Source organism: Manihot esculenta, chromosome 8 (genome assembly GCF_001659605.2).
Source record: "Manihot esculenta cultivar AM560-2 chromosome 8, M.esculenta_v8, whole genome shotgun sequence".
Taxonomy (NCBI): Eukaryota; Viridiplantae; Streptophyta; class Magnoliopsida; order Malpighiales; family Euphorbiaceae; genus Manihot; species Manihot esculenta.
The window spans coordinates 13,575,862-13,602,663 of NC_035168.2; positions in this window are offsets into that span (position 1 = coordinate 13,575,862).

A 26,802-nucleotide genomic window follows, 5' to 3' on the forward strand; every position below is an offset into this window, starting at 1 on the left:
AGAAAGAAAGAAATTGAGTTTTGAATGAAAAAGACCATGGAGGCATTTCCAGGTTCGGCCGCCGAACATGGGATAGTTTAGGGGGCAAGTTAGGCTTCCAAAAGTGGCCCATGTTCGGCCGCCAAACATGCATGAGTTTTGGAGTCGCCTTCGGCTTCCGAAGGTGGCCTGGCCAGCCACCTATAAAAGGCCCCATGGCTGAAAATGGGCGAGCTTTCTCCCCTATTTTCGGCCAACGGTGAGTTCATGCCCTCCCATGGTCGGTTTTGATGATTTTCCTCAAATCTTTCAAGTTTTAACAAGTTTTACCTTGGTTTTGAAGATCTTTGAAGCTAAGATCAAGTTTTGGAGCTTGGAGACCCAAGGAGCTAGATTTCTCCCATCTCCGAGTTAGGATCGTCTCTCCTCTCGATCTTCAAGAGGTAAGCTTAGATCCTACTTTTCTTGTATGTTTTAAACAAGTTTTATGAAAGTTTATGGGGTAGAAATGCATGGTTGAGTTAGTTGTTTGTTGCTAGGGTAAATGTTGAGTTATGGGTAATGTATGTTGTTTGAGTTGCTTTATATGTTTGTGTTGGGGTTTAGGATAGTTTGAGACCCCTAAATGCTTATTTGCTTGTGTTTGCATGTTGTAGAATAGCTAAATGCATGTTTGAATGGTTTGGGAGGCAAAAATGTGCATGAGGGCTGAGTTCTGCCACTGCTGGAAGAACTCAGGTTTGGCAGCCGAATGGACTTTCGGCCGCCGAACCTGCCTGTGGAGGCAAGCTTTCGGCTGCCGAACCCTGCCCCCGAAAGTGGACTTTCGGCTCTAGAGGGGAGATTCGGCTGCCGAAGGTGCCGCCGAACCTGCATGAGTTTCGACTCTGGAACCACTTTCGGCCACCGAAGGTGCCGCCGAAAGTGGCTGAGTTTCAGCTCTGGAGGGACTTTCGGCCGCCGAACCTGCCGCTGAAGGTGCCCTGTTCAGCCTTCCTTTGCATGTTTTCTATGATTATTTTAAGGTGTTTTAGGGGGGGGTTTTTGGGGAATAGTTTAGAGTCATGCTCATGTATGTTTGGTCCCTCATTTGAGTCCACCTGTGTAGGTTCGGACCCGAGGAACCGAAGACCCCAGCAGTGAGATAGCTGCTTCAGTGTCTTGTCAGAGCTAGCCTGAGGTGAGTAGAATAACTCTTTATGTTTCAAAGCAAATAATAAAAGTTTTAGCATGATTCACGCATCATGAATGCCATGAGATATATTAGGTTGTTTGCATTAGAATTCATGAATATGTTGCATTGCATAATATGATGTTGATGTGGATGAACATTGGATGATCCATTAGCCTTCGTATGGTATGATATGATATGATGATGATATGGTTCGGAAGTCCAGGAAGACCCATTCTACGTCCCTGGCACTATGTAAGAGAAAGTCCAGGAAGACCCATTCTACGTCCTTGGCACATTGGAATATTATGCTATGATATGTAAGAGAAAGACCAGGACCCATTCTACGTTCTGGCACTATTAGACATGTAGAGGGCTATTGGTGACAAGTTCATCCTTAATGTGAATTGTTTGTGATGTGATGCATTTCATGAAAGCATGAATTCTAAATATAATATTTTATTATTCTGCTCACTGAACTCTAGTAGCTCACCCCATTCCCTTAATCCCCCAGGTTTGCAGGTACGGGCTAGATCAGGAAGTTAGCAAGAGTAAAGAAGTCATGTTTTATGTAATAGCTAGATGTGGACATGAAAATAATGTAATGTAAAGTATAGTACAGTAATGTAATGTAATGATGTTTATTGAGGATTAGAGTTGTGTTTGACCCTAGTATGTTGGTTAATCCCTTTTGCAGATGATCTATGAAATGTTTTAATGATGCTTATGTAAACCAAGCTTAATGTTTGATATGTTACCCCATTGGAGCATTTGATGAGGGCTCCAGTGTGGGGTTTAATGTTATGATTATGAGTTGTGCATGCACAGGTTAAGCTTGATGAATGAAAGAAAGAAAGTTTAAAATTTTTATGTAAATAATTGATCATGTATGGGATTTAACAGGTGTACAAGACATATGTTAGGCTTGCTACGGGTCCCGGCGGCCTTAAGCCGATCTGGATCCTAGCGCCGGTAGCGGTCCGATTTTTGGGTCGTTACATTGTACTTAGACGGCGCGGTCATAATGATTCTCGGTATTTACCCCCTCATCAGTCGGGCAATAACTGATGAGAAGGTAAAGGGGCAATTGATGACCGCTGGATTTCTCCATCCCAGTTTGGGGCCAGGCTCATGACGACAGCCCATCACTTGGAGGCCCTCCAGTCTCTCGTATGAACCAGGACCAGCCCGCTCGGCCTTAAGAACGAGGTCCACCTAAACCCCCCAGTCAGACCGACCCAGCCCATTTGGCCCTGAGACCGGACCACCACTGGGTTCGGTCTCTTTCTCTCCAACCCTGTCGTGAAAGAAAAGGACAATAAGCCCAATCACTTCACAGCCCAGTCCACTCGCGCGCCGGAGGGAATTAAATGGCCGCCTGACACAGGGAGGGAGGGGTCACTGCATTATTCGTACGTACGAGCCCATATGACAGAAAATGCGGTCCTATAGCAGAAAGGTTGGGACATGCCACGAGAAAAGTAGGATAAAAGGAAAGACACCCTCCTGAAAAACTAAGTTTTTCTAAGTTTACAGAACCCTTTGTAAACCCTTTTTCTGGATCTCAGATCATCAATTTGAATATATATATTAAAACATGAGCTGTGATGACCGCCGAGCTACGGCCACCCGGAAGAAGGCTAGGCCCAAAGAAACAAATCAAGCCCAAACCTTCCAAAGTCTACTAAGCAGACCGGTTCAACACCTTCAGTCTTGACCCAGACACACAGAGCAGGCCAGATCACTCACAAGCTCAGGTTCAGTAGGAAGAAATTCAGCCCGGTAACGTGACATAAGAAAGGACAATAGATCCAGTCACTTCGCAGCCCTGCCCGCATGCGCACTAGGGGAATTAAATGGCCACTTGGCGTGGAGAGGGGCTCTGGCACATCCTTACGTACGGATCTGAACGGCAATGACAGGTGATACTAGGTGGTACTGTAGTAGAGAGGTCGTTAAGCGTCACTAGTAGACAAAGAGAAGGGAATAAAAGGGGAGGAACTTCTTTCTCTCCAAAAGAGTTTACTCAATCACTGTAAACTATATTCTCTAGATCTTAGAAAATTAAATAATTTAAAACTTTTTTGCTATAATTCCTTTTAAATAAAATATGTTAATTTAATTTATTAATAATAAATAAAATAATTTTATACACTTTATAAAATAAATAAAATTTAAATACAAATTCTTATAAATTTTTATTTAAAAGATTTATGAACAACCTTTTACTTTAATAAAATACTGAAAGAATTCAACAAAATACTAAATTTTAACCTATATCTCCTTTTAATGTGTACATTTTCACAGAAAATTATAAATATTGTTGAAACTGCAAATTATATTCTTTATGTAAAATAAATAACAAAAGCCATAAAATATATTAAAAATTTTAGTCGTAGGAAGTGATTTTACATTTCTTGACATAGATAATAGGAGTCATGAAAATATAGGAATCATAAATAAAAGTTTATAAAAATAAAATTGATGTAACACAACAATCACTAAAATAAACTATGAGTTGTTACCATAAAATAGGGTTACGTGGCAAGAATTTAATAAATACAGTTCCACTCGTGAAAAGTAAGATCTAGATACCGTAGCGCTCCGTTCTTTATCAAGGCTCACTCTCTCTGAATAGGTCGAATCTTCACATAAAATTATTGTTAACAGGTACAATCCAGCAGAGCCCCGTTACACCTATAATCACGAAATCTCATATCAATTAGGGGTACCAACTGGATTTTTAGGAGATACGATAATTAACTCTATCATTTTACGGTATAAAATCTAATAATTGTAGAGACTAAGGTATGCATTCTTACACAACTACTCTTGAGTTCTAAGCAATTTCTTACATTCGCCCTTTTCTTCAGTTTACTGACTTGAGCATCAGAGTGACTGTCATAGACACCAACAACTTCACGTTTTCTTTCTTGCAGAGTGATCATTCGCGGCACAGTTTCATTTCAACTACATCATTTAGTTCTATTGTCGGGAAATTCACTGAATTCTCTATTCATTTGGATTAAAAACAATCTCTTATCCCCTTTCTCTTAAAAAGAAATCTTTCTCCTCTCTCTCTCGAAATGGCCAGTAGTTCATGAGCTATTGCTAGGGTTGCTACCAATGAGAGCGATGACATTTCTTTCGCTCCTGGCAATGGACAAAACACACCCTCTATGATCAACGAAGTAGATCTCAACAATCTAAACAATGAGAAAATGCTCCAATACATCAAAAGGTTATAAGCTACTCTCGAGCAATACAAAGCTCGAAGGGAGGCATTATTCATGGCTCCCAGGGGAAGGGAGGAAGCCTCCATTGATACCCCAAGGACTTGGACAAAGGCAATCCAGATGTGGTCCAAAGAGAAGGCCATATTCAAAGAAGAAGAGTCATCAGATGATACTCCAAAGGACATTGATTGGAAGCTGGTACAAGCTATTCAAAGGAACCAGAATGAGCAGGAAGAGGACTTTGGCCTGGACGATTCCTCACCTCTATCAGAAGAGATCCTAGTAGAGACTTTTACTGCCAAGTTCAAACTCCCAAGTTTGGACAAATATGACGGGACAATAGATCCCAGGAGTCACCTGGTGATCTTTAGAACAATAATGGAGCTTTAGAATGCCAATGATTTTGTGTTATGCCGAGTGGTCCCATCCACCCTCACAGTTTTGGCTCAAAAATGGTACCAACATCTGAGGCCAAGTTCAATTCACTACTTTACACAATTTGTTATGTTGTTTAAATCCATATTTATTAGTACCTCCTAAAATGCTCTCCTCTGACTTGCAGAATATCCGCTAAGGAGAAGGTGAGTCTTTAAGGAGTTTTATCTCACGGTTTAATGCAAAAAAAATACAGGTGGAAGAATTAAATAATGAGATAGCATGTGAAGCGTTAAAGAAGCATTAAACAAAGGAATATGCAACATCAAGTTCATGGATTCTCTAATCAAGAACCCAGCCGCTACGTACCAACTGGCAATGGACAAAACCTAGAAGTATATCAGGCTGGATGATGAAGTCCAAATATTGAGAGAAGACAAAAGGACGAGTCAAAAGCAAAACCAAAAGCTAGAGAGGTGAGGGTATGAAGGAGACCGCAGAAGTTAACTAATCTCTTGAAGAAGGGATGATCAAGGTAGGTATAAAAATTACACTTAATTGAATGACTCGCAAACGCAAATTTTAATGTGGATCAGGAAAAATGGTAAAGATGTCAAATGGCCTGCCAAGCTTAACCTGGACAAATTAGGCATGCGAGACAGAACAAAGTATTGCCGGTTTCATGAGGATTATGGGTACACTATAGAAGAATGCCGGCAGCCAAAAGATGAAATTGAGGGACTAATAAGAGACGACACGCTATGAAAGTTTGCTATAAAAGACAAAGAAGAAAAGCGGTCAAGCCTTAAGGTAAGAACACTTGTCAATCCTGATAAAAATAAATCCGTAGGAGTTATTCACGTAATTGCCGAAGGACCGAGTGTGTAACGACCCGGAAGCCGGACCGCTACAGGCGCTAGGATCCAGATCGACTTAAGGTCGCCGGGACCCGTAGCAAGCCTACTATACAACCTGTACACCTGACCACTTCTTCAACATACACCTGCGCCAACTTGTCCACAGAATAGCCACTCCTGACCGGGATGAAGTGAGCAGATTTGGTCAGTCTGTCCACAATCACCCATATGGAGTCCAATCTGTTGGACGTTACCGGTAATCCCACCACAAAATCCATAGCTATATTCTCCTATTTTCACTCTGGAATCGGTAGTGGGTTAAGCATTCCAGCCGGCTTCTAATGTTTCAGCTTCAACCTCTGACATACTTCGCAGGCGAACACGAACTTTGCCACTTTTCTTTTCATAGCTGGCCACCAATAGACGCTTTTCAGATCTTGATACATTTTGGTGGCTCCAGGGTGAACGCTGTATCTAGCATTATGAGCTTCTCTCATAATGTCTCCCTTTAGACTCATGTCATCTGGTACACACAACCTGTTCCCATAGCGGAGGATCCCTTTGCTGTCAAATCTGAACTCTTCATTATTGCCTGACTGAACAGTCCTGGCAATTTTTACTAATTCTGGGTCCTCATGTTGTTTCTAAGCTACCTGCTCCAGAAACACGGGTGTCACTCTCATCTGGGCTATCAAAGCACCTGTACCGGACAACTCCAACTGCAGCCCTTCATTAATGAGCTTATAGAATTCTCTCACCACCGGTCTCCTTTCTGCTGTAATATGGGATAGACTGCCAAGTGATTTTCCGGCTTAGGGCATCTGCCACAATATTTGCCTTACTCGGATGGTACTGAATTTTGCAATCATAGTCACTAAACAGTTCTACCCATCTCCTCTGCCTCAGATTCAACTCCCTCTGACTCAAGATGTACTGCAAGCTCTTATGATCTGTGAAGATCTCACATTTAACTCCATAAAGGTAATGCCTCCACATCTTGAGTGCGAAGATCACAACTGCCATCTCTAGATCGTGTGTAGGATAATTCAACTCATGCTTCTTCAGCTGCCTAGAAGCATAAGCAATTACCCTCTCATTTTGCATCAACACACAACCTAGTCCCACACAGGACGCATAACAAAACACTGTGAAGTCTTCATTACTGGTAGGCAGAGCTAACACCGGTGTTGACGTCAACATTTTCTTTAGCTCTTCAAAGCTTTCCTCACACTGCTCAGACCACACAAACCTCTGGTTCTTCTTGTTCAGTCTGGTCATAGGAGCGACAATTTTGGAGAAGTCCTGAATGAACAACCTGTAGTAACCTGCCAAACCCAGAAAGCTCTTAATCTCTGTAACTGTAGTGGGTCTAGGCCAGTTAGCTACCGCTTCCACCTTCTTGGGGTCCACTTCAATTCCCTATTCTGACACAACATGCCCCAAGAATGAGATGCTCCTTAACCAGAACTCACACTTGGAGAACTTGGCATACAAGCCATGCTCCCTCAGGGTATGCAAAACCATCCTCAGATGATGGGTATGCTCCTCTGCGTTTCTGGAATACACCAAGATATCATCAATGAAGACAATAACAAAGTGATCCAGATATTGACTGAAAACTCTATTCATGAGATCCATAAATGCTGCAGGGGCATTGGTTGGCCCAAACGGCATTACTAGGAACTCATAACGCCCATATCTGGTCCTGAACACCGTCTTCGGCACATCTTCTTCTCTGATTCTCAGCTGATGGTACCCGGATCTCAGATCTATCTTAGAAAAGCAATCTGCTCCTGCTAGCTGGTCAAATAGATCGTCGATTCTGGGTAACGGATACTTATTCTTGGTAGTGACTTTGTTCAACTGCCTGTAGTCGATACAAAGTCTTAAGGATCCATCCTTCTTCTTTACAAACAGCACTGGAGCACCCCAAGGTGAGGTACTCGGTCGGATGAAACTCTTGTCTACCAACTTTTGCAATTGCTCCTTTAGCTCCTTCAACTCTGCTGGTGCCATCCTGTAGGGAGGGATAGAGATTGGTCTGGTTTCAGGCATCAATTCTATTTCAAACTCTATCTCCCTAGCAGGTGGTAGTCCTGGAAGCTCGTCTGGGAAGACATCTGGAAACTCTCTGACTACGGGCTCTGAGGCGGGCTCCCTAACCTGACTATCCAGCTCTCTCACATGAGCTAGAAACCCCAGACAACTTCTCCTGAGCAACCTACGAGCCTGTAGGGCTGATATCAGGCCTCTAGGCATACCCCTCCTGTCTCCTTTGAAGATAACCTCTGACCCATCCTGATCTCTGAACCTGACTACTTTATCTCTGCAATCCAAGGTAGCACCATGAGTAGATAGCCAATCCATCCCTAGAATGACATCAAAATCCGTTAAGTCTAGAACCACAAGGTCGGCTGGAAGGCATCTACCCTCAACAAAAACTGGACTGAATCGGCAGACTGACTCTACCACTGATGGGTTACACTTGGGTCCACCGACCCAGAGGGGACACTCTAACCCAGAGACTATCAAACCCAACCTCTCTACGGCTCTCGGAGCAACAAAAGAATGAGATGCACCAGGGTCCATTAAAGCATACACATCTGAACAACCAATGATGAGATTACCTAACACCAAGATGTTGGATGTATTTGCCTCCTGCTGTGTCATAGTGAAGATCCGAGCTGGAGTTGATGGACCTTCACCCCGGGAACCTGCTGAAGAAGAGAATGCCTCTCTCCCTCTGCCTCTGCCACTGCCCTGAGTCGAGGCTGGAGCTACTGGCTGAGCCACACTACCAGAAGCCGTCTGCTGGGATTGTAACGACCCGAAAACCGGTACCCCTCAGTAACGGTCCGAACCATCACTGGCACTAGGATCCAGATCGGCTTAAGGCCGCCAGGACCCGTAGTTAGCCAACTATACTTGCTGTGTACCTGATAAATCCCATACATGATACAGAACGACTCAACAATCCTGGAAAACTCTGTAGACTTAACTACTGCTACTCAGATATGTCAATCTGAAATGGCCCTCAGGGCCTATACCAGGGATTACCATCTGCTGTGGCTCAAGGGATTGAAACCCTTTTTAATCTATAACACATCCCACTGGTATCTCATCCAAGCCATGCATTAAGCCTAACTCACATTTCTCATCAAGAAACGTAAAACAGGATTCATGTACAAGGGATTAATCATACATCATACTGTAGCAATGACACTAGGGAAAGCATAAGTATATCCAGTATATGACAGTACATATCTATACATTACATGACAACTCGTCTTTTAATTACATCATGTCCACTATGCTATTACAAACATACATTCATGCATAACTTTCCTCTGTACTCTTGCTGACTTTGACTTCCCATAGCTATCTCAAGACCTGCAAAACTGGGGGTAAGGGAGTGGGATGAGCTCTAGAGCCCAGTGAGGAGGAACAATAAAAACAGTTCATTCATTACATGCTCTCATGAAATGCATCACATCACAAACATATCAGCTCAAGGATGAACTTGTCACCAATAACCCTCAACTACATGTTATACTAATGCCAACTGTGCCAAGGAGACTATGTCATCACCTGGTCTACACTTATCTCTCTCTGATATCACAACATGACTAACTGTGCCAAGGAGACGAGGTCTCACCTGGTCTACACTTAACTCTGCTTTGACAGCCCAGCTGTCTCACTCATAGTACCAGGAGCGACCTGGACTATCCAGGAGCGACCTGGTATGGCTATCTCATGCCATAAATCTGTATCTGCTCTCTGTCAAGGGCTACGGATCATCCATCATTCATCCACATAAACATCTTATGCAATGCATCATCTTCGTGAATTCTAATGCAATACAACCTAATACATAACATGGCAGTTTATGATGCATGGATCATGCTAGAATCGTGTCATTTCTCAAAATAAAATATTCAGTTTAGTTCCACTCACCTCTGCTCTTCTGGCAGATACTGTACTGACTCTGATATCTCTAACTCTGATGACCTCCTCGAACTCTCGGGTCCAATCCTACACAAATGGACTCGAATGAGGTGTCACACATACTTTAAATAACTCTTAAACAAATTCCCATAATCCCCTCTAAACCTCTGAAAATAATCACATAACTCATGCAAAAGAAGGCTGGACAGAACACATTCGGCAGCAGGTTCGGCGGCCGAATGTCCTCTCCAGAGCCGAAACTCATGCATGTTCGGCGGCACCTTCGGCGGCCGAATGTGCATGACAGATCCGAAAGTCCATTCTTTCGGAGGCAACCTTAGGCAGCCGAAACTACCTCCACAAGGGGTTCGGCGGCCGAATCTTCACTTCGGCGGCCGAAGCTGGGTTCTCCAGAAGGCAGAACCTTGCTTCCTCTCATGCACAACGTCTTCAACACACTCTAACATGCATAACTCAGCGTCTTCACTCACATATACTCTGGTATATGCACAAAGGGGTCCCAAACTACCTATTAACCCCAACAAAACAACTAACACAACACATAATCATGCTTTCACCATTAACACATCAAAACTAAACTCTAAACCCTAAACATACAACTCTACCCGTAACCGCTTTAAAAGCTGTTAAAACCATAAAACAAGTATCAAGACCTCTCTTACCTCCTGAAACTAGAAGAGGAACAACTTGAACTCACCAAATCCCCTTCACAAGCTTCAAACCACCAAAACCTCTCTTTTCTCTTGCAAACGAGCAACCCTCTGCATGAGCTGCTTAAAAGCTTGCAGATGAGTCAAGGGAGACGTGGCCTCATCTCTGGTCATGATCTGGAGGTGAACACCTGGCCAAACCACGGACTGAGGAGCATGCACAACAAACCGACCACCTCAGCTTCGGCTGCTGAAACTGCATGCAAAACCATGCAACTTTCGGGGGCCGAACATAACCTTCGGGGGCCGAACATTGGGCACTTTCGGCGGCCGAACTTAACCTTCGGGGGCCGAACATGACAGAAACTCCTTTGGCCAATTCTCCACGAAACTCAACTCGTTTTCTACGCTAAACCTTTAAAACACTTGCCAATATTGTAGAAAACTTTCTCTTATCCTTCCAAAGACCTCGGACATCCTCAAATTCCACCGGATGGTAGGAATTCCGATGTCTGAATCTAGCCGTGTATTACAGGGATGGTGCCATAAAAGCTGCCCTAGGACACTCCCGAGCCATGTGTCCCTCTTGCCCACACCTAAAGCAGGCTGTCGTCTCAAACAGACATACTCCCTTGTGCGGCTTGCCACACCTCATACATTCTGAACCATCTAAACCTAAGCTCGAGCCACCACCTAAACCCAGACCTGACTTCAAACGGTTCCAGAACTTATTCTTCTTGGACTTTCTGGGGCCTCTGTTCGACTTTTTACTGCCTGAAGCTGCTGCACTCAGAGAAGAGGGATCTAACTTTCCCCCGCCTGGGGTCTTGGAACCCGAGGACTGTGCCACTGTCTGCTTAACTGTCCCCTGAATAATGGCACTAGCCTCCATCTTCCGTGCTGCATCCACTATAGTGTGGAAGTCCTCTCTCTCAGCTGCTAGAATTAGGGAGGAATACCTTGGGTGGAGCCTCATGGTATACCTCCTGGCCTTCTTCTGATCCGTGTCATAAGCCTGGCCCACATATTGCAGCAACTCCAAAAACCTGTCGGTATACTCGTCAACACTCATCTCCTCTGTGTGCCTTAGCTGCTCAAACTCCACAACTTTCAGCTCTCTGGAACTATCAGGAAAAACCCATCCTGCAAATTCATTTGCAAACTCCTCCCAGGACAAGCTCCCCAATCTCGGGTCCACATAGTTTTTAAACCACTCTCGTGCTTTCTTGCACTTCAAAGTGAACCCCGCCATCTGAATGGCTCTACTATCATCTGCCCCCAACTCATCTGAAATCATCTTTACCATCTTGAGGTACTCAAACGGATCATCTCCCATCTTGAACTTGGGAGCATCCAGCTTCAAGTAATCGGTCATCTTTATCTTGCTTCCTACAGATGAGTTAGGCTTGGGTGTTTGGATATTTGGGACCATGGGTTCTGCTGGTGGAGGAGGAGGTGCAACATTCCCTGGGTTAGGGTTTGCTGTATTTGGGTAGAAGGGTGAGGGTGGATACATGGGGTACTGGGGATATGGTGGGTAAAAAGGAGGGTAAGGCATGTAGGAGGGATATGGGTTAAAGCTGGAGTAATCCGATGTACCCCCCATCAGATACCCTAGGCCCTGTGGAAAGGGTTGATGCTGGGGTGGGTAACCAAATCCCGAGGCCTGAGCGCCTCCTTGAGATTCTTCCATGCCCTCTTCCGACATGCTCATGCCCAAGCTACCATCTCTTCTCTGCTCATCCTCCTCTGATCCCCTCATATTAGCTGACATACCACCCTGAACTGTACCCCTCCTGCTTACATCAAAAGACCTTCTAGGGTCCCTTGACGTTCCCTCTCTACTTGATCTGCATGATATTGCCCTTGGCAAAGCAGGGGGACGGGCATCCATGCCCTCATTCTCTAGTGGGACTCCAGTCAATCGTGCAGATCGACGAGTGCCTCGCATCTTACTTCTGAAAAACAACATAGAACACATAAACATTAACATCATATAGTTCATGTGGAAACACATGAACCCACACCACATACATCACATATCATTAATGCATATGCATATTATCATGGCATTTCACATCATCAACAAGACAAGACTCTATATCCTATCCTAGTGGACATGATTTTTCCTATTGTGCTTGCCCTTCTATAACATCTATGAGCCCGACACTCTAGGTCCGACCATATGAACCTAGGGCTCTGATACCACTCTGTAACAACCCGAAAGCTGGACCGCTACCGGCGCTAGGATCCAGATCGACTTAAGGTCGCCAGGACCCGTGGCAAGCCTACTATACAACCTGTACACCTGATAAAATCCCATACATGATCATACATTTTCATAAAAACTTTAAACTTTCCATATACCAAGCTTGACCTGTGCATGCACCATAACATTAAACATACAAACCCCATACTAGAGCCCTCATCACATGCTCTAGTGGGGCAACATAACATATGTCAAGCCTGGTTCAACATAACTTATCATTAAAACATTTCATAAGATCATGTACAAAAGGGATTAACCATACATTAGGGCCAAGCACAATACTAATCCTCATTACATCACTAGACAATACCTTACATTACATTGCATTATTTTACATGTCATGTCCACTACTAAACTATTACATAGACATATCTTTTACCCTTGATGACTTCCCGGTCTATCCTGAACCTGCAAACCTGGGGGTTAGGGGAAAAGAGTGAGCTACAAGAGCCCAGTGAGCAGAATAATAAAACTGATTATAAACATATGCCATTATGAAATGCATCACATCACAAATAATTCACATCACGGATGGATTTGTCACCAATAACCCTCTACATAGTCCAACTATGCCAGGGGTATAGTGCAGGCCACACCTGGTCTTTCTTTTATATATACATATCATAACATTATCCAACCATGCGGGGGGCGTAGTGCAGGCCACACCCGGACTTTCTCTTATATAGTGCCAGGGGCGTAGTGCAGGCCACACCTGGTCTTCCATATCATAACATAGCATATCATATCAAGGGCTAATGGATCATCCAATATCCATCCACATCAACAGCAAATTATGCAATGCATCATATTCGTGAATTCTAATGCAACAACCTATAAACATGGCAATCGTGATGCATGAACATGCTTAGGAGTTTAATTACTTTTGAAATAGAAAGTAGTTCTATTCTACTCACCTCTGGCTGACTCTGAAACAGCTAGCACTGTTGGCCTCCTCAGTTCCTCGGGTCCGATCCTACACAGGTGGACTCAAACGAGGGACCAAAAAAACTCTAAACATCTCCCCAAAAACCCCCTAAAAAATCATAAACATGCATGGAAAAATAGGCAAAGGAAGGCTGGACAGGGCACTTTCGGCGACCGAAAGTCCCTCCAGAGCCGAAAGTCAGACACTTTCGGGGGCAGGGTTCGGCGGCCGAAAGTCCTTCCAGAGCCGAAATACTCACTTTTAAGGGTAGGTTCGGCGACCGAAACTCCCCTCCAGAGCCAAAAGTCCAAACTTTCGGGGGCGAGTTTAGGCGGCCAAACTGCCTCCACAAGCAGGTTCGGCGGCCGAACCTGGGATCTTCCAAAGGGCAGAACTCGGTTCTGCCTTGCCAATCCAGCCACCCACAACAATCCAACAAGCAACAAAACTATACTAAAACATGCATAAACACATTTCCAAGCATATAGGGGCATAAAACTAACCTATACCCCAACAAACATCACAATAAGCTTGCATTTAACATAAAGGGTACATAAAACCTAACATTAAACAACTAGCCTAAACATGCATCAAAACCCCTTAACCCTTCTTAAAACTTACTTAAAAACATAAGAGAAGATAGGATCTACACTTATCTCTTGAAGATCGAGAGGAGGGTGATCCAAACTTGGAGATTGGGAGAAATCGAGCTCCGGGGGTCTCCAAGCTTCAAAAACTTGACCTTTAGCTCAAAAACTTCAAAATAAGATGAAAACTTGTCAAAAATTGAAGAGATTGAAGGAAAACAATAAATTGACCAAAGAAGGGCGAAATCTCACCTATGCCCGAAAATAGAGAGAGAAAACTCGCCCATTTTCGGACAAGGGGCCTTTTATAGGTGGCTGGCCAGACCACCTTCAGGGGCCAAAAGAGCTCCCGCAAGTCTACCATGTTCGGTGGCCGAACATGAGGTTCAGCGGCCGAACCTGGACTTTTCCTCCTTGGTCTTTTCTTTCAAAACTCAATTTCTTTCTTCATTAAAACCATAAAAATATGGAAAAACATTTTATAAAAACATATTCTACCCTTCTAGAGGGTTCCGACATCCGAGATTCCGCCGGAAAGTAGAAATTCTGATGCCGGAGTCTAGCCGGGTATTACAGAGTGGCAATAAAGGCCTATAAAAGTAGAATGCCACAGATATTTAGCTCCTGAGTCAAACTCGAATTTTGAAATTGATCAAGTTAGATGATTGAGTCTATTAATTATTCTTGAAAGAATGCTTGTAATTTATGGAAATATTATAATAAAACTATGATATATTCTTCAAACATTTTTTGATATAAAAAATGTTGGATGGATGAAAGCGTGGAGAAAAGAACAACGCCACAAGGCGGGTAACTACCAGACAAGGCCACAAGGTGGGTATCCACCAGGCCCATAACCCGAAATTAATCTTGTTAACTAAGGTATTTTATGCCACAGCTACAAGGCGGGTATCTGCCAGGCTCATGACTGAGTGTGGTCCCGTTGACTAAGGCATTTTATGTTACGGTCACAAGGCGGGTATCCACTAGGCGCATAACCGGGTGTTAGTCCCGTTAACTAAGGTATTTAATACCCCGACCACAAGATGAGTATCCGCCAGTCCCATGACCGGGTATTAGTCCCATTAACTAAAGCATTTCATACCACGGCCACAAGGCGGATATCCACCAGCTCATAACTGGGTGTTAGTCTTGTTGACTAAGGCATTTTTATATCCGTCAGGCTCAACACACTGGTTATTAGTTCCATATTTATAAAAATTTTCTAAGGCATTTTATGTCCAGGCCCAATGACCGGGTATTTTTTTCACTTTTGTAATAAATTTTTTAGGCATTTTATGCTCAGGCCACAAGGTGGATATCTGCCAGGCCACATGTCCGGGTGTTGGTCCCATTTTGCAAATTTTTCAAGTTATTTATGGCTATTAGTTAGACTAGTGATCGGGTTTCATGGTCAGGTGTTAACCCCTTAATGATCTTTTAAAGAGATTATTTAAATCTTCTTTGACGACGGTTGGATGAGGGTTATGAACGAGTGCAAAATATATAAACACTTAGTAAAAATAATGAAAATATATTTTCATTAAAATCATGGAAGATTACATAGGAGGAGGATCTTCAGGTTTCTCCTCCCAAGTCTCCATTATATCAATATTTTCTACATCTACTACATTGCTTGTAGAGACCCGGTCAATGGGATTGTCCTCAGCTTATCCCTCCTCCTCTTTCTCATCCTCATCTCTCTCCTCCTCAAGAAAGATATTGTCTATCCAGGTAAAGTCTTTAGAAGAAAAATATTTCACTAGCTCCTTCTTAACTGAGTCTTGGCCTTTGACAAACATGTTCCTTCTCCGGGCACTATCTCTTGAAGTTCTGCTTCTAATTTATTGATCCTAGTAGAGGCAGCCTAGTTCTTCTCAACTTAAGACTGTAGCTCTTGGACCTAGCGTTGAAGCATGGCTACTTGATCCTCGGCTGCTTTTTCCTGATTCTCAAGGGATGATTTTAAAGTATTTTCCTGGTCCAAGTCCACTTGGAGCTTATCCACCGACTTCAGTGTCTCCTTCCTTGTACCCTCCACTTCCTCAACTCGAGCATTCAACCTCGAGCATTCATCTTACATGAGATCTTTGTTTGCCTCCTGGGCCCTGAATTCTTGCCTTAGAGTCTTATTGCACTCTTGGGCCATGTATGTGCAGAGAAAACTCTCTATGGCAGAGTGCATGATGTTGTCAAAGAGGTCATCCGTCTAGACCACGTTCAGGTTATGACGGTCCCCAAGCCTCAAAGCATTCTTGGCTATGAGGATTGACAGGCGAGGTTCCTTAAGAAGAGAGGTTGCCCGAGTCAGTGCCAATACAGGTGTTGGATGCTAGGAGGCCACTGGGATTTAACACCAGCATTCTCGGCTGAAGGCTCAATAGAGATAGGGACTGCTGTAGAGGCGCCCTTTGTAAAAGACTCAGGCTGAATAGGAGCCGTTCTTCTGTTACAGGAGGGGGGTGGAGGAGGAGGAAGCATGATAATCTCCGTAGTATGACGAGCCCATTTAGGAGGTGGACCGGTCGCTCCAGGAACTGCTTTATCTTTACGAGTGGCGCATGTTGCCTCGACAAACTTGTTCTGTAACCCGATCATATCTGCATAAAACACAAGGTGAGTAAGTAAGACAGTTTCAAAAGCAAAGGGGTTACAAAAAAAAATACCCTACACGCTAGCATGTGACATGCTTTCCTACCTAGTTGGAGGGCTGGGGGGTGAGAAGCCCGAGCCTGGTTAGCCTGAGTATGGCTTTGCTAGGATAGAAGGGTGTCCTCACCGCAATAGTAATATCGATCCTTTGTGTCGAGACCATCCTCTGGAGGAAGTCTAAATACTCATCTTCATCCCACCGTAGCTGGACCCCGTCATTTCAAAGTTCCACATATACGTTGCAGTCAGTTTGGAGCCACCCAAAATCCCCAGATACTAGATGACGTAGGATAAAAAACTTATTTTTCCAGCGTTTGAGAGATGAGGGTATCCAGTCGAAAAGGGTTTGATGTTTTCTCCTACTGAAGTACTAGAACTCTTTGTTCTTTTAGGTTCCTAGTTGGTACAACTAGGAGAATAGAGCAACACTCGACTCAATGTTACTGTTGAAGCAGAGAAAGCGAAAAGCCACTAAGATCCTTCAACTGTTGGGGTGCAGTTGGGCGAACGCCAGCTTATGGAAATGAAAGTCTTCAATGAAGAACGGGTCTATCAAAAATCGAAGATCCGTCTTTAATTGCTCTTCATAAATGATAATTGTATGCTCGGCAAGAATACGATCATCCATGCAAACGCGCGGGGTGGGAGCATAGATTTGGAAGGTCTCCTGTGAGATTTGATAGTGATCATAGAGACGATTTGCATCCTTCTGAATTAGCATGGAAGGAGTACCGTTCACCAGGACGCTTTTATGGTCATAGACCGCCTTCAGGGAGACAACAAAGGCAGTAACACAAATGGGGCCATCAGATGAGGAGATGGAGGTTGAAATTATACCAGAGGAAGAGGAAGAAGTGTTCCTATTTATTGCTATGGGAGAAAAAGCGAATAGGAGTTACCTTAAGTAAGGGAGTCTGTAAATAGAAAAGAGGAGTGGTTGAGTCTTTTCTAAGGCACAGAAGTTAGTTGTGAGCAAAAGTAGTATTTGGAGGAGAAGTAAGATTTTTATATGATAGTTTCGACTGCAGGTTTTGAATGCAGCTCAAAAAACTAGACAATCATCATTCGTGATAAGGAGTAGGCAGAGTAGTGCGAGTGTGGAAAGCCAATCTAGATATGCCACGTGCCTAAGATCGTGAAAACAACTGTCATCTTCGAATATGAAGAATTGAAGACTAGTGGAGACGTCTGATGTAATACAACAATCGCCCAAAGTAAGACATGAGGTGTCACCATAAGACAGGGTCACGTGGCAAGAATCTGATAAGCCGATATGCGGTCCCACCCGTAAAAAGAAAGACCTAGATACTGTAGCACCAGATTCTTCATTAAGACTTGCCTTCTCATGAATAGGTCTAATTTTCATATAAAATTACCGTTAGTAGATACAATCCAGCAGATCTTCATTACACTTATAATCACGAGATCCCATATCAATTAGCCAGTACCAACCAAATTTTCAAGAGATACGATAATTAACTCGATTTTTTTACAATATAAAAGCTAATGATCACAAAAACCAAGATACACATTTTTACACAACTACTCTTGAGTTCTAAGCAATTTCTTACATTCATTATTTTTTTTTCAGTTTACTGATTTAAGCGTCAGAATAACTGTCATAGGCGCCAACCACCTCACATTCTCTTTTTTTACAGAGTAACCAATCGCAATATAGTTTCGTTTTAGTTACATTAGAATTTTTCTTAATAAAGCTATTAAAGAATTATCAAAGTTCTTTTTGTATTATAATATAATTTAAATATTATATCTATGTAGTACAATTAAGTTTAGGTTTTCAATATGCTTTTACAATTTTTATTATATATTTCATACTAAAAAGTCATATGTTTTAATGATATATTCAAAATCTCGGGACATATTTTAAGGTTAAAATTTGATGTTTTATTATGATGAAAAAAAAAAGAACGTTTTGTAAATATTTAACTGAAGTAAATAATTTTGTATGTAGTTCTTAATAAATTTAAATCTAAATATTGATAATTTTTTAATAGTATTTATTTATTTATACAGTTCTAATTGTTTTATTTATTAATTGACAATATAAATTACATAGTTATTAAAATTTTAAAATTAAAGTTATTTAATCAATAAGGGCTTATATGATTATTTGACTCTTTTTAGGGGCTTAGATAACCATTTTTAAATTCAATAATGAAAAAATTAATGGAATTAGAGTTTTTCAGAGCAATGACTGTTTTAAAAAGTTTAAACCCCAACCATTTTAACAAGTGCAAGAGTTTAAATAGGAAATTTTATTTTACAATGGCTTAAATCACGTTTTGCTTATTTCTTAAGGGTTTAAAACTGTAATTTGTCTAAGTTTTATCTCTAATAACAGTTTTAGTTCCTATATTTCAAAAATTAGACTATTTAATCCTTAATTTTTATTATTTTATCAATCATTTTGTACTGTTTTACCATTAATATTTAATAATTACTTTTTGATATCTAAAATACTATAATTATTTATACATTCATCTTTTAATTTTGTAATTATTTACATTTTCATCTATTTATTTTATTTATTGATCTCTTTTTTTCTTTTGGAGAAGAGAAAAATATAAAAAAGGAGAGAGATAAAGATATAAATATAATGATGAAAATGTAATTAGCTATAAAATTAAAGGATGAGAATGTAATAATTGTAATATTAAAGATTAAATAATAATTTAATTTTACAAACTAAAAACAAAAAGAAAAGATAAGGGTTAAATAATCAAACTTTTAAAATGTAGGGATAAATTGCTTTTAGGATAAAACTTAGAAATTAAAGAGTAAGAATGCTTTGAAGTTAAAATAAATAAATACGTATTATAAATTTAATAAATTTGAGAAATTTTATATTTTATTTTTTAAATTTTATTTAAAAAAAAAATAAAAAAAAATAAATAGAGATTGGAAAGGAAATGGAATGTAGACGACAAAGAAACACAGATAAGAGCCCCAGGGGCCAAACAGAGAAGGCCATAAGGGCACATGCGAAAGGTCAGCATTATACTGGTAGTGGCAGTGGTAGTGATGTGAGGTGTGAGATGCAGAATGCTTCAACTTTTGGAGAGCAGCAATCTATGTTCGATAAGGACACACAACGAATGGCATTGGCATGTGCTTCGACAAACATAATCTTTTTGGGTTTTTTCTTTTTTTCAATATAAAACTGCTTCGATTCCTTTCTCTTTCAGTTATCAACTCACCACAAACTTACTGCCACTCTCCATTATCTATACTAGCAAAATACCCGTGTTTTAGGCGATAATGATATAATTTTTTAATCAATGTAGTAATTAATTTTATTTTTTAATTTACTTTATATTTTAAATAATTAATATTGAAATATATTGAATTTGAATTTTAATAATTTAAATACCATCAACTATTCAAATACTCTATAACTCATAATAAAATGATAGAATTTTAATCACAGTAGAACATTATTTATATTAAAATATTAATCTTATTTAGTACTCCATATCCTATTTGTAAGACCCCGCTCGTTCAGGCATCGGAATTCTTACCGTCCGGTGGAGTTTCGGATGTCGGATCCTTTTTGAGGGGTATAGCAAGAGTTAAGGAAAGGTTTTCTAAAATGGTTTTAAGTGTTTTATAGTTGTAAAAGAAATGTTTTGAGTTTTGAAGAGAAAAGACCAAGGAGGCTTTTGTCAGGTTCGGCCGCCGAAGGTGAAGTTCGGCCGCCGAACATGGAAAGGTTTCGGGAGCGCTTTTGGCCTCCGAAAGCCTTGTTTGAATGAGCCAAGGTTCGGCCGCCGAACCTCAAGTTCGGCCGCCGAACATGCATGAGTTTAGGGGGCACGTTAGGCTGCCGAAGGTCTCTAACCAGGCCACCTATAAAGGGCCCTCAGATCGGAAATGGGCGAGTTTCTCCCCATTCCCAAGCTCAGGTGAGCTTTTTGCCTTTGGTCGTTTTCATGCTTTCTCTACCCATCCCTCAAGTTTTCATGAGTTTTACGTTTGTTTTGAAGAGTTTTAAGCTTAAATCAAGTTTTGGGAGCTTGGAGGCTTTTGGAGCTTGGATCCTCCACACCTCCAAGTTAAGGATTTGCACCCACCCTCGATCTTCAAGAGGTAAGTGTAGATCTTGGTTTTCCCTTATGGTTTAATGAAGTTTTAAATAAGTTTTAATGTTTATGTATGGGTAGTTATGCATGTTTAGGCTTTTTGTGGGTTTATGCCCAAATGTATGTTATGTGGTGTTGTGTTGGTAGGTTTAAGCTAGTTTCTTTGCTCTTTTATACTTGTGGGAGTGTGTATGCATGTTGGGAGAGAGTATGTGAGGTTGAGGTTGGTTTTAGGGGGTTGGGAGGCTGGTATGCTCGAGAGGCTGAGTTCTGATGAACTCAGGTTCGGCCACCGAAGGTAGTTTCGGCCGCCGAACCTGCCTGAGGATGCAGGGATTGACCGCCTAACCTTGCCCCCGAAAGTTGAGTGTTGGCTTGAAAGTAGACTTTCGGCCGCCGAAGGTAATGTTCGGCCGCCGAAAGTGCCTGACTTTTGTCCCTGGAGAGAGGGTTCGGCCGCCGAAGGTGCCGCCGAACCTTCCTGACTTTCGTCTCTGTCTGGGACTTTCGGCAGCCGAAGGTGCCGCCGAAAGTGCCCTGTCCAGCCTTTTCAAGGTTGTTTTCTATGCATGTTTAAGTGATGTTTTAGAGGGTTTTTGGGGAGATGTTTATGTCTATGTTAGAGTTGTTTGGTACCTCATGTGAGTCCATCTGTGTAGGATCGGACCTGAGACATCGAGGTGTCTAGCTTCAGTGCTAGTTGGCCCAGTAGAGTTAGCTGAGCAGTGGCTTCAGGTGAGTAGAACTAACTTTGCATGTTTTAAATTGATTATTAAAGGTAACGACAGTATGAGCATAAGACACGCATCATGAATGCCATATTATGTAATAGGATGATTGCATTAGACTCACGAATATGGTGCATTGCATTATTTACTGATAGTGGGGATTGGACCAAGGTGACATCAATAGCCCACGATTTGTCATGGCAGTGAAAATCCTGTGTGAGTTCCTATGGGAATCAGGTGCCGACAGAGGGAGTTTTGAGGTCATGTCTAATCCGAGATGTGGAATGTTTGTGCTGTGACACATATCATGAAAGCATGTAATGAATGAATGAACTGTTTTATCTGTTTCTACTCACTGGGCTCTCGTAGCTCATCCCTTTCCCTTAACCCCAGTTTTGCAGTGCCAGAGCTAAGTTAAGCCAGAGTAAGCTATGGGGAAAGCAGAGTTTAAGCATGGGTTGCCGTGTTTTGATGTAATAGTATAGCTTAGTTTATGTAAAGGAAAAAGCATGTATATGTTAAATAAGCTAGATATAAAGAGATGTTATGTTTTTGTATGCTTGAATAGTATAGTAGTGGACATGATGTATATAAAGGATATGCTTGATGATGTATGTAAAGAGTTAATGAAAAGCTAGAGGATGGAAAGTATAGTATGTCTTGTGATGTATAGAGTTGTGCTTGACCCTAGAGTTGGTTGATCCCTTGGTTTACATGATCTTAAGAAAATGTCTTGATGTTAAAGAATTAAAGGTTTTCATGATGTGAAATGTTTTATTGTTATGAGATTTGAATGGCCCGTAAGGGAAGAAAGGGTTTCAATCCCTTGACCCAAAGCGGACATGGTTTTAAAACAAGCTTGATGACCCATCTAGTATGAGGTTCTATGTTTTCATGCATAGGTCAAGCTGAGGTAAGGAAAACAAGTTTAAAGATTTTTCTGAAACAAAAGCTTAAGTTTTCAAGAAAAGTTTGATCATGTATGGGATTAGACCAGAAGTTTAACATGTCTAGTGGCTTGCTACGGGTCCCGGCGGCCTTAAGCCGATCTGGATCCTAGCACTGGTGGCGGTCCGGAGATGCGGGCTGTTACACTATCTTATCTAAGATTTCATAGTATATCTAAACTCTATTTAACACACTATATAAGGAGCTCATAATCTCTATAATCAAGAACATTATTCTCTCTATTAGTAAATTTTATAATTTATTCATCACATATATTGACTTAAGTATAAGAGAAATTATCAAAGCAACCACATGGTATTTTCTTTTATCTTGCGGGTTTATACCCAAAAATTATAATGTAAACAATATTACTGCCGCCGTCTGTAGAAAATTATACAAAAAGTTATTGCTCCCCTAGGCGACATAAGAGCGTCTTTTCAGACAATCAATTGCCCAATTAGGCGACGTAAGAGTGTCCTTAGGCTACATAAAAGCGCCCTTTCGGGCAAGCAATTGCCAACGCAGATAATGTAAGAGCATCCCTAGGGCGATGTAAGAGTGCCCTTTCAAGCAATTAATTTGTCACTTAGGCAACATAACAGGGCTCCTAGACGACGTAAGAGCAGCCCTAGGTGACGTAAGAACGCCCTTTTAGATAATCAATTGTCCACTTAGGCAACATAAGAGTATCCCTAAATAACATAAGAGTGCCTTTTCAGACAATCAATTTCCTACTTAGGCGACGTAAGAGCGCCCTTAGGCGACGTAAGAGCGTCCTTTCAAGCAACCAATTGCCTCCCTTAAATGATCCGCACGCCCTCACCAACAACTAATGCCATGCAGCTTCTCATGATGGTAGTATAGTACCAAATCTAATCAATGTCAAGCCATCAAAGCAAATAGGAACATACATCATATAACATTTATTTAATCATATAAGTTCATCTATTAAAACACTTATATTTTAGTTACATAGTGGTAATTTTAGTCCTCTCATTTGGATTAAAATGCATTCATAAAACATCATTACCACAAAATAAGTAGTAAAGAAACTAAGGTCTCCAAGGTCAAAACACAAGACAATAAGTTCGTCAGGAGAAAAGTCAAGGCAATCACTAAAGTGATTTTTCACCAAAATTCCCGTAAAGCAACAATTTCGTCAAAGGGAATAATTCAGTATCGAACCTAAAGATTCGACCACTGTAGGAAACTACTAATATAGATTAATATTAAAATATATTAAATTCAAGTCTCAATAATCTAAATCACGTCAACTATTTAGATTCCCTATAACTCCTAATAAAGTGATAAGAATCCTAATCAAAATAGAACATTATCCATATCATAATATTATCCTTATCTGATAGGATTTCATATCTTATCTTATTTAGGACTTCATATTTTATCTTATCTATGATTACATATCGTATCTAAACTCTGTCTAACAAACTATATAAAGAGCTTACAATCTCTATAATCAGGAATAATATTCTCTCTAACAGTAAATTCTATAATTTAATCATCACATATATTGACTTGAGCATTGGAGAGGTTGTCAAAGCAACCCACCCGATATTTTTTTTTTTATCTTGCAGATTTATACCTAAAGAATTATGATGTGAACAACATCAATAATATTAATTTTTTTATTAATTTATTTACTGTTTAATATTTTCTTAATTATTATATTTTACTCAAAAAATGTTCTTTCTTATTAATGTTGCTGATATTAGATTGATGACGTGGCCGGAAGAGACCTACACCGTGATTGGCTTAGACCTGCAAAGAAGAGAATGTGATGTGGTGGGTGTCCACGGCAGCCACTCCGGCGCTCAAGTCAATATATCGAATAATAGAGAGAATGCGATGAATTTTTTTAGAACTTGAATGGTAGATGAGAATAGCATACCTTTGCCTATATGATCATTCTCCTTTTTTACTGTAAGAAGGTGGAGATAAATATGGAATTTTTCGATAATCCGATGGTAATGTGGCTCGCTGCTTGATATTGGACATCGCCAATTAATAAGTTGTATGAGGATGCACTAGGTTATGCTTGATAATGGTAACTTCGTGCTGAGACTCGCCCAGTCAAGAGAAAGGTGGTGGGTCTATGAGAATGAACTGGGTGTTAAGGTGTCTAGGTCTTCCTTTCCTTGGGTTGGACTGCATTTCCTACTTATTAGGTCCTTACCACATGATCTTATCTTGTGGTAACAACTCATGGCTTACTTTGGGTGATTGTTATGTAATATTAGAGGTCCTCTTGCTGGTCTTCGATTCTTCATATTCAAAGGAGATAGCTGTTTTCAAAGTCTAGGGCACCTGGCCTTCTGAGATTCGTTTTTTGCTACTCACGCCATTTCATGTATCTAGCCCCTCAATAATGATTGCACTGCTTATCGTGCCATATTTAAAGCCTGTCGTTAAAACCGTCTTATAAAAGCTCTTCTTTTCTGCTTATACTCCTTATGGTAATTTTCGTTTCCTTTTTCCCTTCAGTATGAATAGGAACATTTCTTCTTCCCTTCCCCTAGCGAGGGTTCTACTTCTAGCTCCTCCTTGGGATCCATGCCGCGGCCCCTATCATTTCATTGAGGAAGGCTCCGAAAAATGAAGGCGGCTTGATTGGTGATACCCCGTCTATGCTTTCAGAGGGTGATGCAGATTGTCTCTATGATACTTATCAAATTTCTCGAGACGCTTTATATGTCTTTACTTCTTCTCCACGCATCCATGTGAGTGACTTGATTCCTGCTAAGGATACTAATATTATCTTTGAGGAGCAATTAAAGGCGGGTCTAAGATTCCCTATGGACCCATTGATCGGTGTTGAAGCCACAAAAAATAACTTATTAAATATCAATAATTATAATTGTATATAGGGAGAATAGGATCGAATCTACAGGGAATTGACACTAAGAATTTCTAAACAATGACTAGGGAAACAAACAATAAAAATAAAATGGGGGGTTTTGATGATGAGTAAAATAAAAAGCAATTTAAATAAAACGATAATTAAAAGAGAAATAAATCAATGCAAACAAGTTCTAGTTGAAATGTAGGATCCACTTCAGTTTGAAAATTGATCATTGATAAAAAAAATACTTTTATTCGTTTCAATAAATTAGTTATAGTTATGGAAGATACTCCACATAATCAATCTCTCTTTAGGTTTAAATTAATTAGAAAACATTCGTTAATTAGTCCTAGCCAACAAATTGTCCACAGAACGTCTTTGAAATTTTATTTATCAACTGCTTAAGCATTAGAGAGACCTAATTCCAACTGACCAACTGCGTGGTGAGTTTGAGTTAGATTATGCAACTTATTTGTTGTTACACTAATTATTACTTATTATTGAATAACCTAAACAATTACGGATTTCAAGTATTCAAACTAACAATATATTAATCTGAAATTAAGATCAATGAGCCCTATTGATAAAATAATAAAGCAATAATAATATGAAGAACTAAATTTTCATAAATATTGGAAGAATAAGAGATGAATAATTGCATCTAGATCTCACAATTCATGTATAAACTGAAATTTCACCCTAACTTAAACAAGAATTAAAGAGTTTAGCCACTCATGGCTTTCAAATAAAATACAAAGCAGAAGGGAGAATTAAAGATGAAGGCTTGATGTTAAAGAAGAGAGATATGCGGCTATCCTCAATGATTGGCTTATATAGGTACTTAACCCTAGCAAAGTTCTTTTAGAAATAGGAATTCTTCTTTGCTTTGAATTAGGACTCCTTCCTTCAATATGTTTCTTTCAAGGATAGAACTCCTTGATTTGAGACTGATTTGGTGTCCTACTGAAGGTTGGGAAATCGCATGGGTTCCGCGACTTTTAATGAGGTGTCCTGGTCCTTTTATTTTCAAATCTGAATTTTTTCGGCTCACTATCAAATTCTATGTCATCTATTGATTTGCCCAGTGGTTTGGGTAAATCGCTAGTCAAATCCATCATCTGAGAATGGTTAAGTTAGTTTTTGGGCCTAGGCCATTCATGGCTTCTATGCAATATGATCATCTGATAGGTTTATCCAAATCGCTGGACAAGTCAATTTCAGCGCTTTTAAACTACTTTTTATCAAATCTTCTTCTCTTTTTCCTTTTCTACAAAATATAACTAAAAATAAAAAGTCAGTCAGAAAAATTCTCAATTTAATGCTAAGAATAGTATGAAAAATGGGTTGAAATTACTTTTGATCAGCAGGTATCTACCAGGCTCAATGATCGGGTGTTAGTCCAAGCCACAAGACGATGTTAGTCCCATATTTATAAAAATTTTCTAAGGCTTTTTTATGCCCAGGCTGCAAGGTGGGTATCCACCAGGCCACATGTCCAA